Source organism: Panthera pardus, unplaced genomic scaffold, assembly GCF_024362965.1.
Source record: "Panthera pardus isolate Hobbes unplaced genomic scaffold, ASM2436296v1 HiC_scaffold_3, whole genome shotgun sequence".
Lineage (NCBI taxonomy): Eukaryota > Metazoa > Chordata > Mammalia > Carnivora > Felidae > Panthera > Panthera pardus.
In genome coordinates, this window is record NW_026526876.1 from 11,834,446 (window position 1) to 11,849,684 (window position 15,239).

Here is a 15,239-nt window from a genome sequence, read left to right on the forward strand (position 1 = left end):
CGGGGGGCCGGGCTCCCGGTTTGCGGGCCAGCCCCCCGGGGCCGGTGCACAGCCGCCCGGCAGAAATGTCTGCTGACCACGCGGACGGGCACCAGAAAGTAAATAGACGAGGCCACAGAACGACACGCTTCCTCCTCCCTTAGGGTGCAAGTGTCCTGTATGTTTTTATGACACAAGTGACGTCCTTGAAACCCCGCAACAATTTAGAGGCACCACTGGTGAGACTCCCCCCCCACCCCCGCCACCGCGAGGTCCCACCCTTGAGAAGGGGTTCTTGATCCGTGCTCGGGCTGCTTCCCCTCGACAGGCGTCCCCAGTCGCTCTGCCGCGACTCCTCCACTCACTCTACACGCTCCTCAAAGGCACAAGTGCTCGGTCTTCCCTCTGATCGCCGTCCGATGCCCGCGTCAGCCCCCCGAGGACACGACCTTCACAGCTGAGCTTCCCTGCGCACAGCTGACGCTAAGTCTGGGCACGGAGATGAGGACCGTTTTCCCACCAAGGAGCGACCACAGATACGCCCGGCTCCCCCTCCCGCGCGCCCACCCCGCCACCCTCCTCCCCCGAGTCGGCCCCTTTTGTGCCCTTGGCATTCTAGAGCTCTGGTCCAGAAGACCCGTTTCCGTATCTCACGGGTCTGGGGGCCAGGACTCGGGAGGATGGTCTAGGCCTCGCAAGAGGACCCATCAAAGCTGAGGTCCTCGCCCGGCCGCACCCCCGGCCGAGACTGGGGCCTCCGGGCCCCCAGGGTGCCGGAGTCCCTGCGAGTCCACGAGACGCGGGACACGCGCTTGCTGAAGGTAAGACAGCACGAGCAAATCAAGGAGGCACTGGTTGTGCCTTTGTGTCCACTCGCGTTCTTAAAGTTACTGCTTCATTAAGACTCCCAGCCTTCAGCAACGGTTTGTCACCTGGAAACACTGACATACCTGACTCGTGGGAGGAGGCAGGAGGCTTAGCAAGAGCCACCTGGGCCTCCCCTCTGCGCGGGTCGACGTGGGGTGAGGGGGGTGGACGCGGGTAAGGGGGGCGGGTGGATGTGGGGTGAGGGGGGGTGGACGCGGGTAAGGGGGGTGGGTGGACGTGGGGTGAGGGGGGTGGACACGGGTAAGGGGGGTGGGTGGATGTGGGGTGAGGGGGGGTGGACGCGGGTAAGGGGGGTGGGTGGACGTGGGGTGAGGGGGGTGGACACGGGTAAGGGGGGCGGGTGGACGTGGGGTGAGGGGGGGTGGACGCGGGTAAGGGGGGCGGGTGGACGTGGGGTAAGGGGGGGTGGATGCGGGATAACTGCGGTACGAGGGGTGGGTAGACCTGGGGTAAGGGGGGAGGGAGGCAGGTGGACGTGGGATAACTCGGGGGGGGGCGGATGGATGTGGAGTAAGGGGGGGCAGGTGGACGTGGGGTAAGGGGGGGTGGACGCGGGATAACTGGGGGTAAGAGGGGCGGGTAGACCTGGGGTAAGGGGGAGGGAGGCAGGTGGACGTGGGATAACTCGGGGGGGGGGCGGATGGATGTGGAGTAAGGGGGGGGCAGGTGGACACAGGATAACGGGGTGGGGGGAGGTGGGTGGACGCGGGGTAACAGGAGGCAGCACGGCGGACACCACACCTGAGGTTGTACGTGGAGACAGGTGCAGCCCAGGAATCAGAGCTCCCCTCACGGCCCTAGGCGGGGCCTCAGAAACTTCACCCAGAAATGGAAACGGGACACAGCGCTGAGAGCAGGGTGGCCGTGATCACACCCAGAATACGTGGCCCAACCGCTGGACGAAAACCTCGCAGCCAGGTACACGGATCTGGGTGAAACTTCGGCGAGTCAACCCCAAGGAAAGTTCACAGCCCCTGCGCTGTTACCTATGGCTGCATACACGTTACACACACTGCCCCGAAACAGAGCCACTCACGACAACGAAAACTCGTTATCTTCCAGCCCGTGCAGGCTAGGGATCCAACCGCAGCTTACCGGGGGGTTCCCGGCCCGGGTCTCTCACGAGGGCACAGCCAAGACGGGCCCCAGAGCTGCATCATCTGAAGCCTCGCCTGGGGCCGGAGGGTCGGCATCCTGGACGGCTCCCTCACCGCCCGGGCTCTCCGGAGGCTGCCTGGGTGTCGTCGCAACGCGAGAACAACGAGGAAACTGCAATGCCTCGTAGGACCTAATATCGGAAGTCGTGCACGGTCACGCTCGCCGTATTCTGTTCGTTAGAACAAAGTCACTAAGCCCAACCCGCGCTCAAGGGAAGTGGAATTAAGCGCAAGGTGGTATGCCCAAACATCGGTAGGTAGACTATAAATCCGCCCCATTCCAGAAAAACAGACCTCCACGTCTGGGGCCCAGGGGTCCCGCGGCTCTAAAAGCAACTCTTTGTGACCGGTCTAGTGCAAATTCCGCCATTAACAAGCACTCCTCATACTCGCAGAGCACAAGTGCAACTGTGCACGGCTTACTCTGAATACAAATACAAATCACCTCGATATAACTGTCAACCAGAACACCAGATAAGGGGGCAAAACCCTGCAACGTAAAAGAGAAGGAATCAGATCGTTAAAGAGAAAAGCTGACTCCTAAGGGATTAGAAATAATTCTGAAAACAGGAGATGAAAAACCACCACCAACAACCCTAATTAGTATCTTCAGGGAGAATCCAGGAGACATAGCATCTTGTATAAAATAAAACGATTCTGCAATATTTAAGCACTCAGAGAACATGAAGGAACCCTTAGAGGTTAAAAATATATGGCCAAAAGTATTTTTAAAACATGTAAAAAGGCTGTTAAAAAGTCAAATCCAATAGCCCGGAAAACATTCCCAAAAGAAAAGAGACAGCGGGGCGCCTGGCGGGCTCAGTCAGTGGAGCGTGTGACTCTTGATCTCGGGGCCGTGGGCTCGAGCCCCACGCTGGGTGTCGAGATCACTTAAAGTAGATAAAAATTAACAAGAGAAAGTGACAGAAAGGTGAGAGGAGAAAATAAGAGGCAAACCAAAGAAGTCTGGGAGGCCCTGCAAACGCAGGGTAACCAGCAGGGCTCCGAGAAGACGAAGACGGAGGGAGAAGATACCTTTCCAAGAAAGCTAGGGAATTTATCAGATTTGGACAACACGACTCTACTGAAAGTTCACCAGGTTTTCAAGCGTAATCGATGAAAACAAGAACACTCCATAAACGGTTCGCTGGGAGGTCTCAAAGCACCAAGGACAGGGGGCGTCTGGCGGGCTCAGCGGGTGAAGCCTCTGGCTCTTGGTTTCGCCTCAGGTCATGATCTCACGGCTTGCGAGTTCAATCCCTGCGCCGGGCTCTGTGCGGACGACGCGGAGCCTGCTTGGGATCCTCTCTCCTCTCTCTCTCTGCCTCTCCCCCACCCGTGCTGTCTCTGTCTCTCTCAAAATAAATAATAAACTTAAAAAGAAAATCAAGGGTAAGGAGAACGCCCTTTGACATAAAGCAGAAGTTGGCAAACCATCTGTTTTTGTGAACGAAGTTGTCAGGCTTTTGTGAGAGGGAACGCTTCACCAATCTGCACGTCATCCTTGCACGGGGCCATGCTAACCTTCTCTGCGTCCTTCTGATTCTATTACACGTGCTGCCCAAGCATGCACTTTGTCAATAAAGTTTTACTGGAACACAGCCACGCCCGTCTGTGCCTTGTCCACGGCTGCTTTCGTGCTACCACAGCAGAATTAAGCAGTAACAACAGAAGCCATTCAGCCCACAAAGTCTAAAATATTTCTCATCTGGCCCTTGACAGAAAAAAATTGCCGGCCTTTGCTCCGGAGAGAAAGCTTCCAGAAAAAGACTGCAAAACAGACAACAATTCACTCACAATAGAACAAATCAAGCCGGCACCAGGAACGTTTTGCAGCCTCGCCGAAGGCCAGAAGACAATGGGAAAATACCATCAAGGCACAGAAGGGAAAATCGCGTTTGTCCTAAAACTCTACGCTCATCTGGGCTATCCACACCGCCCGGCCCATCCACACCATCCACGCTATCGAATGCTAGGAGAACGTCAGGGCACCTTCGAGTGCTAATGGATGCCAAAGACTCCCCTCCCGTGTACCTTCTTGGGGAGCCGATTGAGGACGTGCTCCGGACAAACGAGGGAGTAAATCACTCAACAGAAGACAGTCCCTGCACAAAGCAGCGTGACGTGCCTGGAAAGCACTCAGTGAAGACTGGAGCCAGAAGGCGGACATGTGGGGAGGGGAGAACCCGGGAGATGTGCCTCTAGCCTGGAGAATCTGGAAACGTCGAGGAGGGGATGGGGTGCTGGGGGGTGGGACAAAACAGGCAGCGCAACGGCCGTCGGTGGAGCTTCTCGAGACACAAGGGGCCTCGACCCTAAGCTCGTCTGCTGCCAGAGGGACTTGACCGCAGGATAAGTCCACTTCCCTGGGAGGGAGGACGCTTCACTGGTGTTTGGTCCAAAGTCCACTTACTCTAGAGACAAGTTTCAGAGCCACCAAGACAGGTTTCATGACAGTTGTTTTAAATAACAATTTTCCTTGTTATCAAACTTCCATTTTCCAAGTGAGGAAATGGGAATCAGAGAGGTTAAGTCACACGGTCAAGGTCACAAGATCGGAATCAGACTCAAGATTCAGAGCCAGGATTCGAACCCAGAAATGTCAGGCTTCAAAGCGTGGCTCCAAATTTTCCCTCCTCCCCCTTCTTTCCCAGGGAGGAGGGGCCGGTTGCTGGCAGGTGTTCACCAAGTGGGCCAAGGCCCCCAGCTCCTGCTGGGTTCCCGAGTCCCCGCTTCCAGTGGACAGACTTGACTGGCCCAGCACAGACCGACTCCGCCCCGGAGGGCCAAGCGGCTCTCGCCGGGGGCAGCAGAGGCTGCGGGGTGCCACCGAGTCAGGAGGGCAGTTCCTGGGGAGACAGAGGGCGTACGGGCAGGAAGGCCGTCCCGAGAGGGCCTGTCACGAGGGTAAAGGTGCATCAGGCAGGATTGGTCGACTTCATACGGCCATGTTCACCAGCGTCTACGGCCGAGCAGAGCTTCACGACTTTTCAGCAGACGGGCTCTGGCTCCCCACCCCGAGCAAGGTCCCACAGCTCAAGAGCAGAAAACAGAAACGCATTTCCTTCTTCCCGGGCTCGGGCGTGGGGTGATTACTTGGCAAACGGCCCCGTCACATTTGGTCATCTCGGACATTTCTCCTACCCACCAGCTCCTCTTCCCGAACGGATCCAGAGACATTCCTCAAAATGTTCTGCTCAAACAAGCGTGTGACAAGACAGCTTGTCAGGTTGTCTCTTTCTTGCCAAAACAAGGCCACGACGCTCAGGTCCAGTCCTTCCTTCGTTTAGAAACGATGTGATAATGGCGTGCTGGCTTAATTTTCCGAGAAATGAGATGCTCCTTGGCTGGCGATGCTCCCGCAGCCCCACGAGGACGCATCATTATCTCCTTCGAGTCGTTCCCGTGGGAGTCCCCTCATTCATTTAAGATATAGATGAGGGCTGTTCAAACAGGGAGCTTACGAGGTCAAATCCTGCCGTGTCACCGAAGCGTAGTCGTGGCACTGGGGCCGAAGACCAGCTCCAGCAACCAGGGGTTCCCGAAGGAAGAACGGCGTCGGTGAAACTAAAACACAACTAAAATAAAAAACTAACACTAAAATACAAATGGACACAGACAACAGAAGCAGGTTGAACTGACCCATTTACTGTTGTAAACGTGGCATTATGTTTGCTAGTGATTTCCTTGTAACATACGTCATCTATGTTTTTCTAACATTACCTAGCTTTGAAAACGTTCCTATGTGTAATCAACCTTTAAGAAGTAACGTGGCGATTTTCCCCTAGTTCTCCCGCATACCCTTTGATTGTTGATTAATTTCTTACATTATTCCATGATGCATCTGCGTTTATCTATAATCTACACAGCATTTGCTTTGCTGTTCTCGTGAAAGGCCCTCCGTTTCTCAACACCTCAAGTGGAACAGTGACAGGGACGTGACCTCCCAACCACATGAGGCCAGAAGAACAATGTGTCTGCCTCGGTCCGAGGTGCCAGGAAGGGGCCAAAAAAGCCTTAGAAACCCACGCCTCATACGTTCTCAGGGAGACAACGCACCTAGGGACCAATGAACCATTCTGTAGCTTAACCGACTGGGTTCAGTCATCATCTGGAATGCCTCCGGGGGGCCAGGTGGGCCTAGGGGCTGAAGTCACCTGTGCCCAGAGGTACACTCCTTAGTTGCCGGAGTGGGGCTTTCAAATCCATATGTCTCTCCTTTACAGGCCCTCTTGCTGGCAAAGGCGCGAGGCTATCCTTCCTGTAAGTAGAGGAGTCTCCATAGGGGATGGCAAGGGCGAAACGTAAGGCCACGCAATTTCTCGCGGAACCTTATTTTCTTCCCTACTGGTCCTTTTCCCAGGGGGCCTGCCGAGGGCAATTCCCCAACAGACAATACCCCCGGTAGTTTTAAGGCCAAATTACCTAAAAGCGAGAGGACAAGAAGCTTCCCTGCCGGCAGGCCGCCCTGCAGTCACCAACCCGTCCACAGCCCGGGCCCTGCCACTCAGGCCGGGACAGCTCGGCTTCCAGCACACTGGGGCAGTTTTGCCGGGCGCGTCCCACACAGTCACTGCCAAGTGCCCCTCCACGGGGAGCGCGAGCGGCCAGCAGTGCCTGGCAGGCTGGTTTTCCAGGGACACTGGCATTAAGGGAGATCAGCTCCGTCCGTGACGGGCCCCTGGCCAAAATGACTACCTATCCACTCCGACACCGGCAAGTCCCGGCACACCCGATCACACGTGCATGGAAGCACCACGCACGCCTGCACTCCCCCCTGCATCCCCGCACGCACACCTGCACTCGCGCCTGCACCCCTGCACGCACACTCACGCACACCTGCACCCCTGCACGCGCACTCACATGCCTGCACACGAATCACACACACGCACGTTACACAAAGGGCGTTACGTAAAGCACGGGGTCTCAACTAATCATCAGATGTTGTACCTCCAAGATGCCACAAACCTTCCAGAACAAAAGAACACCGGACAAGAGCTTCTTTTCCTTCCTTTCCTCACAGAGACCCTAACAGCTCCATGGGAAGGGGGGTCGCTACGGATGGGCTCTAATTAAATCCCGTGGGTCAGGGTACAGGAGGGGCACCTCCACGCCCTTCCCCCCGGGTCCCTGACTGCACGCTGACTTCCGGCCGTCCCCACGCGGAGGTGCTGGCCGGCTGCAGGCAGCAGGGCCGCGGGCCCCACGGCCCCTTCCCTTCCAGCCTCAGACCGCGGGACCAGCAGGAGGGTGACCATGCCCCGCAAGGCGCGCCGGGAGCCAGAGAGGTACAGATGGGACTCCGTGAGACTACTGCAGCAGGGAGAGCGGTCGCTCCGTCCCCGACGTCCAGGAGACTCTCCAGCTGGACGCTGCAGGGAGAGCCGACGCCCCAGAGAAAGGAGAGGCCGCTGCAGACAGACCGGAGAGCGAGAAGTGTGGGAGCAAGGAAGGCGGGGCGTGTCGGGGCCGCTGGGCTGGACAGGTACGAGGGCTCGGTGTCAGGTGAGGAATTCGGGCTTCGTGGCCCGGCAGTGGGAGGTTTTCGCACAAACGAGGGACAGTTTTCATCCTGGGGGAAGCTCAGACTGGTAGCAAAGTGCGGACGCTGAGGCGGCAGTCAGGAGCAATGGTGTCCTGCTCTGAGGCAGGGACAGCGGGAGCAGGGACAGGAGGTGGTGCAGGGACTCGAGGAACAGGGCTCCGATGCTCCGGGGCTCAGCGCGGACCGGCTGTCCTCGAGGGGAGGCGAGGGGCTGGGAGGGTCCTGGGGTTGGACCGCTGAGGCCCGGCTGATGGCGCACCTCCAGGAGAGGGGCAGGCACACAGGTGTCCACCAGGCACACGCACTCCTCAGCCAGCAGGCATCGGGCCCCACTCTGCTCCTCCCCTTACACCCCGTCCACGACTTAGACAACAGCAGTAGTGACGGCGTGAAATGGGGCCCACGTGATTTGTGAGCAGCACTCCGCATCTGGTAAGAAATTTCCATACCCAGACGGCTCTGTGAGTTGGTCAGGGGAGGCTCAGAGAGGGCGAGCAACGTGGCTACTGTCACACAGCCAGGAAGTGAGAGCGTGGCCCTCGCCCCCTGAGCTGTGCGTGGTGGGCTGGAACGCAGCCGGGAGACCAGCCTGTTCGGCGCCTCGTCACCCTCCGTCCCGACAGCCCGTGCCGAAGCCACTGTCATATTTCTTTCCTCCAGAAAGCGGCACAGCCAGAGAGATTATTTTGACATATTTCCTGAAGACGCTGTTTCTAGAGCACTTGCCTGATAAAAATGATATATTTATTCGGGACCGCCAAGAGCTTGCTGAAATGAGGAATTTATCTGCATAGCTTTTGTTATTAAAGTGATTCTTCTTGTTTATTTCCTCCTAAGCTACTGATTCCATCTATAATACATGAGTTTCAGGTAATAGAAATTTTTCATGCAAGTAAATATTTTAATAACAACCTCACGGCCTCGACTCAGAGCGTTCCTGGCAACAGCCTGCACACGAGAAAGCTGTGCCCTGGGGCCCAGGGGCCTGGGTTCTGGTCTCCTCTCTGCATCTGTGACCTGGGACAGAACCCAGCTGTCTCTGGGCCTCAGTTTCCTTATGGGCAAAGCACGGGAGCTACCACGAGCCCCCGACTCACAGGGGCCACCGTCAAGATCAGACGTGAGGACGGCTCCGAAGGGAGGCTGCAGGCTTGGCGACACGCGGGCCCTCGCGAGCTTGGGGTATCGGCTGTGGCTTGACCGAAACAACGTGCTCCTCTCCGAAGGCAGTGGGGTCTAGCAAGGCTGAGCGGCCCCACCCTCCGAGGCTGTCAGGGACAAGGCCGGGCGGCCAGGGCCGCCATCCCTGACGCGGGCCTGCCAGCTCGGTATACGGGGCTGGCCTTACGGGTCAGGGCCTGGAAGGGCACACAGCACTCGCACTCACACCCTACTGCCCACATCTGGCCACAGGGGCACCCGGCTCTGCCGGTCGTGGCAAGGCCGGGAAACATAGCTTCTAGCCTGGGGGCCACAGCCCAGCTAGCGCTTGGGAGGGGGGAACAGACGCCGGGGGACACTCAGCATCACGGGGCGGATGACCGCTCGGGACAGTGGCCACAGAGACACAAGGGTCCCCGAGGTCTCCGGGAGAAGCAGGCAACTGATCAGGTGCGTTCAGGCCCGCGCCCATGTTGCCGCTCACAGCTGCACGCCTGCAAACAGACTGGCTCGGCCAGGCAAGTACGAGGGCGATGGGGCCCGACCCTGACTTTCGGGGCAGAGCGGACGGTGACGTGATCCGGGGCACAGTGGCGAGGCCGGGGAGGCAGGGCAGGTCCCGTACCAGCTTCACCTCCCGGCCCTGGACGGCGGCAACGGGAGGGCGGTCTGAGGCCCACGAGGTGGGCGCGGTCCCAGCAGGCCGGGCCTGGGAGATCACGCCGCCAGGACCCGGCTCCCGTCGAGCCCGGGGCGGCCGTTGGCGGCTCCTTCCCCAAACGGGGCTGGTCCCCTCCTTGACCCCCACCCAAGGGTGCCAGCCCCTTCCCCGCCTGAAGGCCACGCCCTCCCGCAACAGCGTTCTGTCTGAACCGTGCCCGTGTCCCGGACAGGCTGACCCTCCGCGGCGACCACGTCCCGAGCCGTGACCCCACCACGTGTCTCCCAAACCCACGCGGCATCTGGGCCCCGACACGGGAGAGCCCGCAGGAGCACCCCCAGGGCGGCGGGAAAGCGGAGTGTGAAGTGACAGCAGGGGGGCAGGTTCACGAGGCTGAGCATCACAGAGGCCGAGGCCACGTCCCTGCAAACGGGCGACCACGGAAGGGCCCCCGCCTCCCTCCTCACCCTCCACGCGCCGCCCACCACACGTTAGCACTCACGCGTGGTCCCGTCAACTCGTTCACTATTATTTGTCCAAACCACTTTTCCCCTCGTTACTTCCTGCCCAGAGCGCCAGATTATACGAATTCGGGGCGCGGATGTCACGGAACCCAGCGGTGCCCGGAAGGGAGAGAGCCGGCCTACTCACTAGGACGCGTTCGTTCAGCCCTAGGAGGAGCCAACGGCCCACATCGATGTGTTCCAGCTGCCTCGCGACACTGGGCTGCTGGGGTCACACCACAGTGCCCCCCCCACCCCCCAGTTCTGACTGCAGGAAACCAGCACTCGTCAAGGTGTCAGGACAACCCACTGACCAAACTGCTCACCGGGACCCCACACATCTGTAGCCTGGGAGGCCTGGGTCCCCCGGGAAGGAAAGTCACCCTGGTCGGGCACTTCACTTCCGGGCGACAGGCTGTGCTCGGTGTCGTCCTCACCTGGACGGTGCCCTGCCCTACCCACCTGTGTTTCCCGGCACACCCAGAGCCATCCTTCCAAACCCTCCTCTCCCGCCACAGGGCCTTTGCACAAGCTCTTGTCTGCCTGGAAGCCCCTTCCTCCCCCTGTTCATCTTGCTGCCCCTCCTTCAGCCCCCCACAACATGCACGTCCTACCGGGGACACCCTGACATCCACGATTAGGACAGACCCACAGGTATAAACGGCACAAAGTGGGGGGGAGCGGGACGCGGTCCCTCCCCGCGCGGCTCTGCCCCAGCACCCCCGCCCCCAACGTCCCCCGGCCCACCTCCGGGCTCGGTGCTGGCGCTTCCCGCTGGCTTCACCGGAGTCGGCCAAACTCCTGCTGCTGCTGCTGCTGCTGCTGCTGCAGACGCGGTGCCAACGTCACCGGCTCCGAGAGGCCCCGACGGTGCGGCGGCCGGCCTCCGTCACCGGCTGTCCCAGCCCGCGACCACAGAGGTCACCGGCCCCGGCACCGCACACAGCCCCGCACGTGCACACGGACCTCCTGCCGCCCCGACCGGCACGTCCAGGTCCGGGGTGACCGGCCGGACGCCTGGCCGGCCCGGGGGACTCCCGCTGCTGCTCCGCGCCGGCGCCGGGCTCCTCTCCGCCCCCCACACGGGAGGGACCCACGGAGAGACGACGCGACCCGCCGTTTCCGCGTCTCCTGCGATAACCTGACAGGCCTCTCGCTCGGATTGGCCGGCTCGGGTCACGTGTCCCTGCCCACCCAGAAGTCCGGGGCGGGGAATTCTCGGATTGGCCGGCTAGGGTCACGTGTCCCCGACCGCCCAATCACTAAGGTCCTGGTGAGAAACACTCAGATTGGCCGGCTTGGGTCACATGCTCAGCCCGACTGAGCGCGTGCTGCCGCAGAGCCGTGTGGAGCAGTCGAAGGTTAGATGCTTGTTCGGGATCCGAGGGCGGCCGGGGGGCGCCGTGGCGGGGGTGGGGGGGACGCCGGCCTCTGGAGCGGCGAGGGAGGAGCTGCAAGTCCGTCTTGCGGCGGACAGGACGCGTGGTGCCGGGTGTGTGGGGGCCCCGGCGGGGGCGCAGGGGACTGGGCTGGGGTCCACCGTGGGGGAAGGACGGAGGGGGTGGGGCGGAGGCCGCAGTCCGTGGGGAAGGGGGTACAGGCAGGGGAAAGGGGCGAGGGCGCTGGGCAAGGGGACAGGGCTGTGGTCCCTGAGGGAGGTGAAGGAGTGGACATGGGGAGGGAAAGGGGCCAGAGCGGCGGGCGCGAGGACCTGGCAGGGAATGGGGTAGAGCCAGCATGTCCCTGAGACTCACCTCTGCGCCACCTGGGGAGGGGCGGGAGGGTGCACGCACTCCTCCCCCTGCCCACCCTCCCCCACTCCTCCCCCTGCCCACCCCTCCCCACCCTCCCCCTGCCCACCCCTCCCCACCCTCCCCCTGCCCACCCCTCCCCCACTCCTCCCCCTGCCCACCCCTTCCCACCCTCCCCCACTCCTCCCCCTGCCCACCCTCCCCCACTCCTCCCCCTGCCCACCCCTTCCCACCCTCCCCCACTCCTCCCCCTGCCCACCCTCCCCCACTCCTCCCTCCTGCCCACCCCTCCCCACCCTCCCCCACTCCTCCCCCTGCCCACCCTCCCCCACTCCTCCCTCCTGCCCACCCCTCCCCACCCTCCCCCACTCCTCCCCCTGCCCACCCTCCCCCACTCCTCCCTCCTGCCCACCCCTCCCCACCCTCCCCCACTCCTCCCCCTGCCCACCCTCCCCCACTCCTCCCTCCTGCCCACTCCTCCCCTTGTCCACCCCTCCCCCACTCCTCCCCCTGCCCACCCCTCCCCACCCTCCCCTACTCCTCCCCCTGCCCACCCCCCTCCTCCCCCTGCCCACCTGTCTCCCAGAGGAGGAGCACCCACTCTCCCTGCTCACTTGATGTGTACAAGCCTCCTGCCCCCAGCACGTCCACCCTTAGCCCGGGGGAGACAGGATCCGTCACTCCCATGCAGGGTTCACGCAGGGCAGCCGTGACCCGGGCAACACAGCCGCAATTAGCCAACGTGGAGCTGTGTTCAGGAGAAAATGAAGCATGAAATATGCAAAAATAATGAGCCCTTCACTGAAATTCCGGGAGCTGCTACGGGGTATGACCAGTGTGAGCGGCAGAGTCGCGATTCCTGGGGAGGAAACCCATTAATAAGGACAATGGCGAAATCGTTATGTAAGGACCCCGGAACTCACTCAATAATTGATTCGGTCGATAAACACAGTATTAATCCTCCCACAGTGTGTGACTTAAATGAGGCTTTTATTGACATATTGGGTCTAGTTTCAGATTTTGCAGCTGAAGCAAGCGGGGACGTTGGCAGTGGTGGGGAGGCCAGTGCCAGAGCCAGGCGGGATGACAAGTCACAGAGGAGAGAGCCTGCCTGGTGGCCCAGAGAAGACAGCTGCCATCAGGGCCCTCACTGTAACAAATCCCAGTGTCGGACTTCTGCTCAGATCAAGTCCCAGTGTCAGACCTCTGCTCACATGTTTGGGGCCAGCTGTGTGCCAAGCCTCCAGATAGTTCTGAGAGGTCACAGCGCTGAGTCCTGCTCTTCCCAAACTGCCCGCGGGCAGGTGATGGCAGCTGTCAGAGCCCACCCAGTCTCTTCCCTCCCGGTTCCCTGGGACCTGCTCACAGGAAGCAGAGCGACATTGAAAGCACGGCTGCTGCCGTCAGACTCACGTCCAATGTGGGCTCAGTCACCTGCCCGCCTTTGACCCTCAGTGGACAGAGGTCCTTTTTCTAGTCTGTGAACAATAAAAGCACCTACTTTGCAGGGGGTTTCAAAAAATAAATAGCATAACGTGTTGGGTGTTAAGTATTCAGCCCTGGGTCTAGCTCAGAACGGGGGCTCTCTCAATGGGACCGACAATTCTCTATTTCTTTTCCTTTTTTTTAACGTTCATTTATTTTTGAGAGAAAGAGACAGAGCGTGAGCAAGGGAGGGACAGAGAGAGGGAGACACAGACGCCGAAGCAGGCTCCAGGCTCCGAGCTGTCAGCCCAGAGCCCGACGCGGGGCTCGAACCCACAGACCGCGAGATCATGACCTGAGCCGAAGTCGGACGCTTAACCGACTGAGCCACCCAGGTGCCCCGACCTCCTCCTTTTTTAAAGAGCCCAAGGAACAGGACGTTGCGGCTCAGTATCTTGGTCGAAGGAAACGGATTATCGACCGTGACAGCTGAAATATAATGAGGCTCTAATTGGCACCTTTCCTACCCGTTCCGTGCCCTGATCACGTGCAGAGTAGGAGGTATCCTTAGGAAGAGAACTGCAGTTTCCTGCTTTTCAACTTGGTACTTTCCCCACCATAACCCGGCAACCGTTACATCAACCAGCATAATAACAGCCACAGAACAGCAGCAGCTGACGTCCATTAGGACCCCCTCTCCGCCCTGACCCCCGCTAAGCTTTCTGACGCTCTCTCTTCTGCGCGCGTGCGTGAAATAAAAGTCACATAAATAAAAATCTTTTGAGGAAGGTAATAATCGTCCTCGCTTTACGCATGAGGAGACAGGACGAGAGCCACCGGCTAACCTGCCTAAGGCCACGCTGCCCAGGGGCGCTGGGGCTGGGAGTCATCCCGGGCTCTCCTGTCTGCTTCCTCAGGTGCCCGACCGCTGTTTGGGAGACCGTGGTCCGACGACCCTCACCGTCAGGCATTTCGGTTCTTTCGGGTTTTTTTACGCTCACAAATGCCGCACTGGACACCCCCACCAGGCGTTTGCTTTCGCACCTGCCTTACACTGTTCAGATACACAAACTGCTTGAGATCAGCGGCTTTTTGCCCATTTTGTTTACTTCTGTATGTCCAGCGCCTAGAACAGACTAGCTCAAGTAGGCGCAATAAATATTTGTTGACCAGATGGAAGGAAGCAAGGAAGGGAGGTGGAAAGAAGGAAGGGAGACGGGAGGGGAGAAGGAAGGAAGGAAGGAAGGATGGCTGGATGGATGAAGGGATGCACAAGTGGATGGGTAGGGGTGGGAGTCCTGCTCTCGCACAGACACCCGGAAGTCTCTGGCTCCCGCCCCTGTTGAGGACAGTGGTTCTCGACGTTGGCACACGTGAGACCTTCCTGGAGGCCTTGTGAAGAATACCGATGCCCGAATTCCACCAGCACGTACTCAGGTTCTGTCGGCCTGCAGGGTGGCCTGGGCATTGAAACGTTGAAAAGCTCTCCGGGTAACTCGAACATGGACAAGCACGAGTTCACTAGTTCAGGCACTGTGAGGACCACCCTCATCAGAACCGCAGAAGGCACTTGTTACCGACGCCGAGTATCGTGTCCCGCCCACCAAGACTTCCCAATCGACACGAGCCCATTTGTGCTGATTTACGCCCAAGGGAAGTGTTCTTCCTTCCGCACTTACACCAAATTTAAAGGCAGGTGGCTTTCCTTACAGTGAGCATCAAGGGTTATTTTTGGTTCCCTAACGAGGAGAACGAGGGTTTCCTGGTAGACTCCGCACCTGGCCCCAGGTCTTAGCCTGTTATTCCAAATCAAATTTCAAGTTCAGCAAAGGCCCTTGGGGCAAAAATCCAAAGACTGGGAGGGATGCCTGCCTTCACTAGGTTTTTGACCTCATTGTTCCTTTCTTTCCAATGTATTAGTGCATTTAAGGGGAAAACATGGGGCGCCTGGGTGGCTCGGTCGGTTGAGCGTCCGACTTCGGCTCAGGTCATGATCTCACGGTCTGTGAGTTCGAGCCCCGCGTCGGGCTCTGTGTTGACGGCTCAGAGCCTGGAGCCTGTTTCAGATTCTGGGTCTCCCTCTCTCTCTGCTCCTCCCCTGTTCATGCTCTGTCTCTCTCTGTCTCAAAAATAAATAAACGTTAAAAAAAAAAAAGGGGGGGGAAACAT

The 15,239-nt window shown here is 59.4% G+C and overlaps 1 non-coding gene across 1 annotated transcript; it reads right to left on the minus strand.

Moving 5' to 3' along the window:
* Positions 1-3,491: 3,491 nt before the first annotated feature.
* Positions 3,492-3,597, minus strand: LOC128774342 (U6 spliceosomal RNA). The gene has a single exon (XR_008418923.1). It is a non-coding gene; the product is annotated as a U6 spliceosomal RNA (small nuclear RNA).
* Between the last annotated feature and the right edge of the window lie 11,642 nt (positions 3,598-15,239).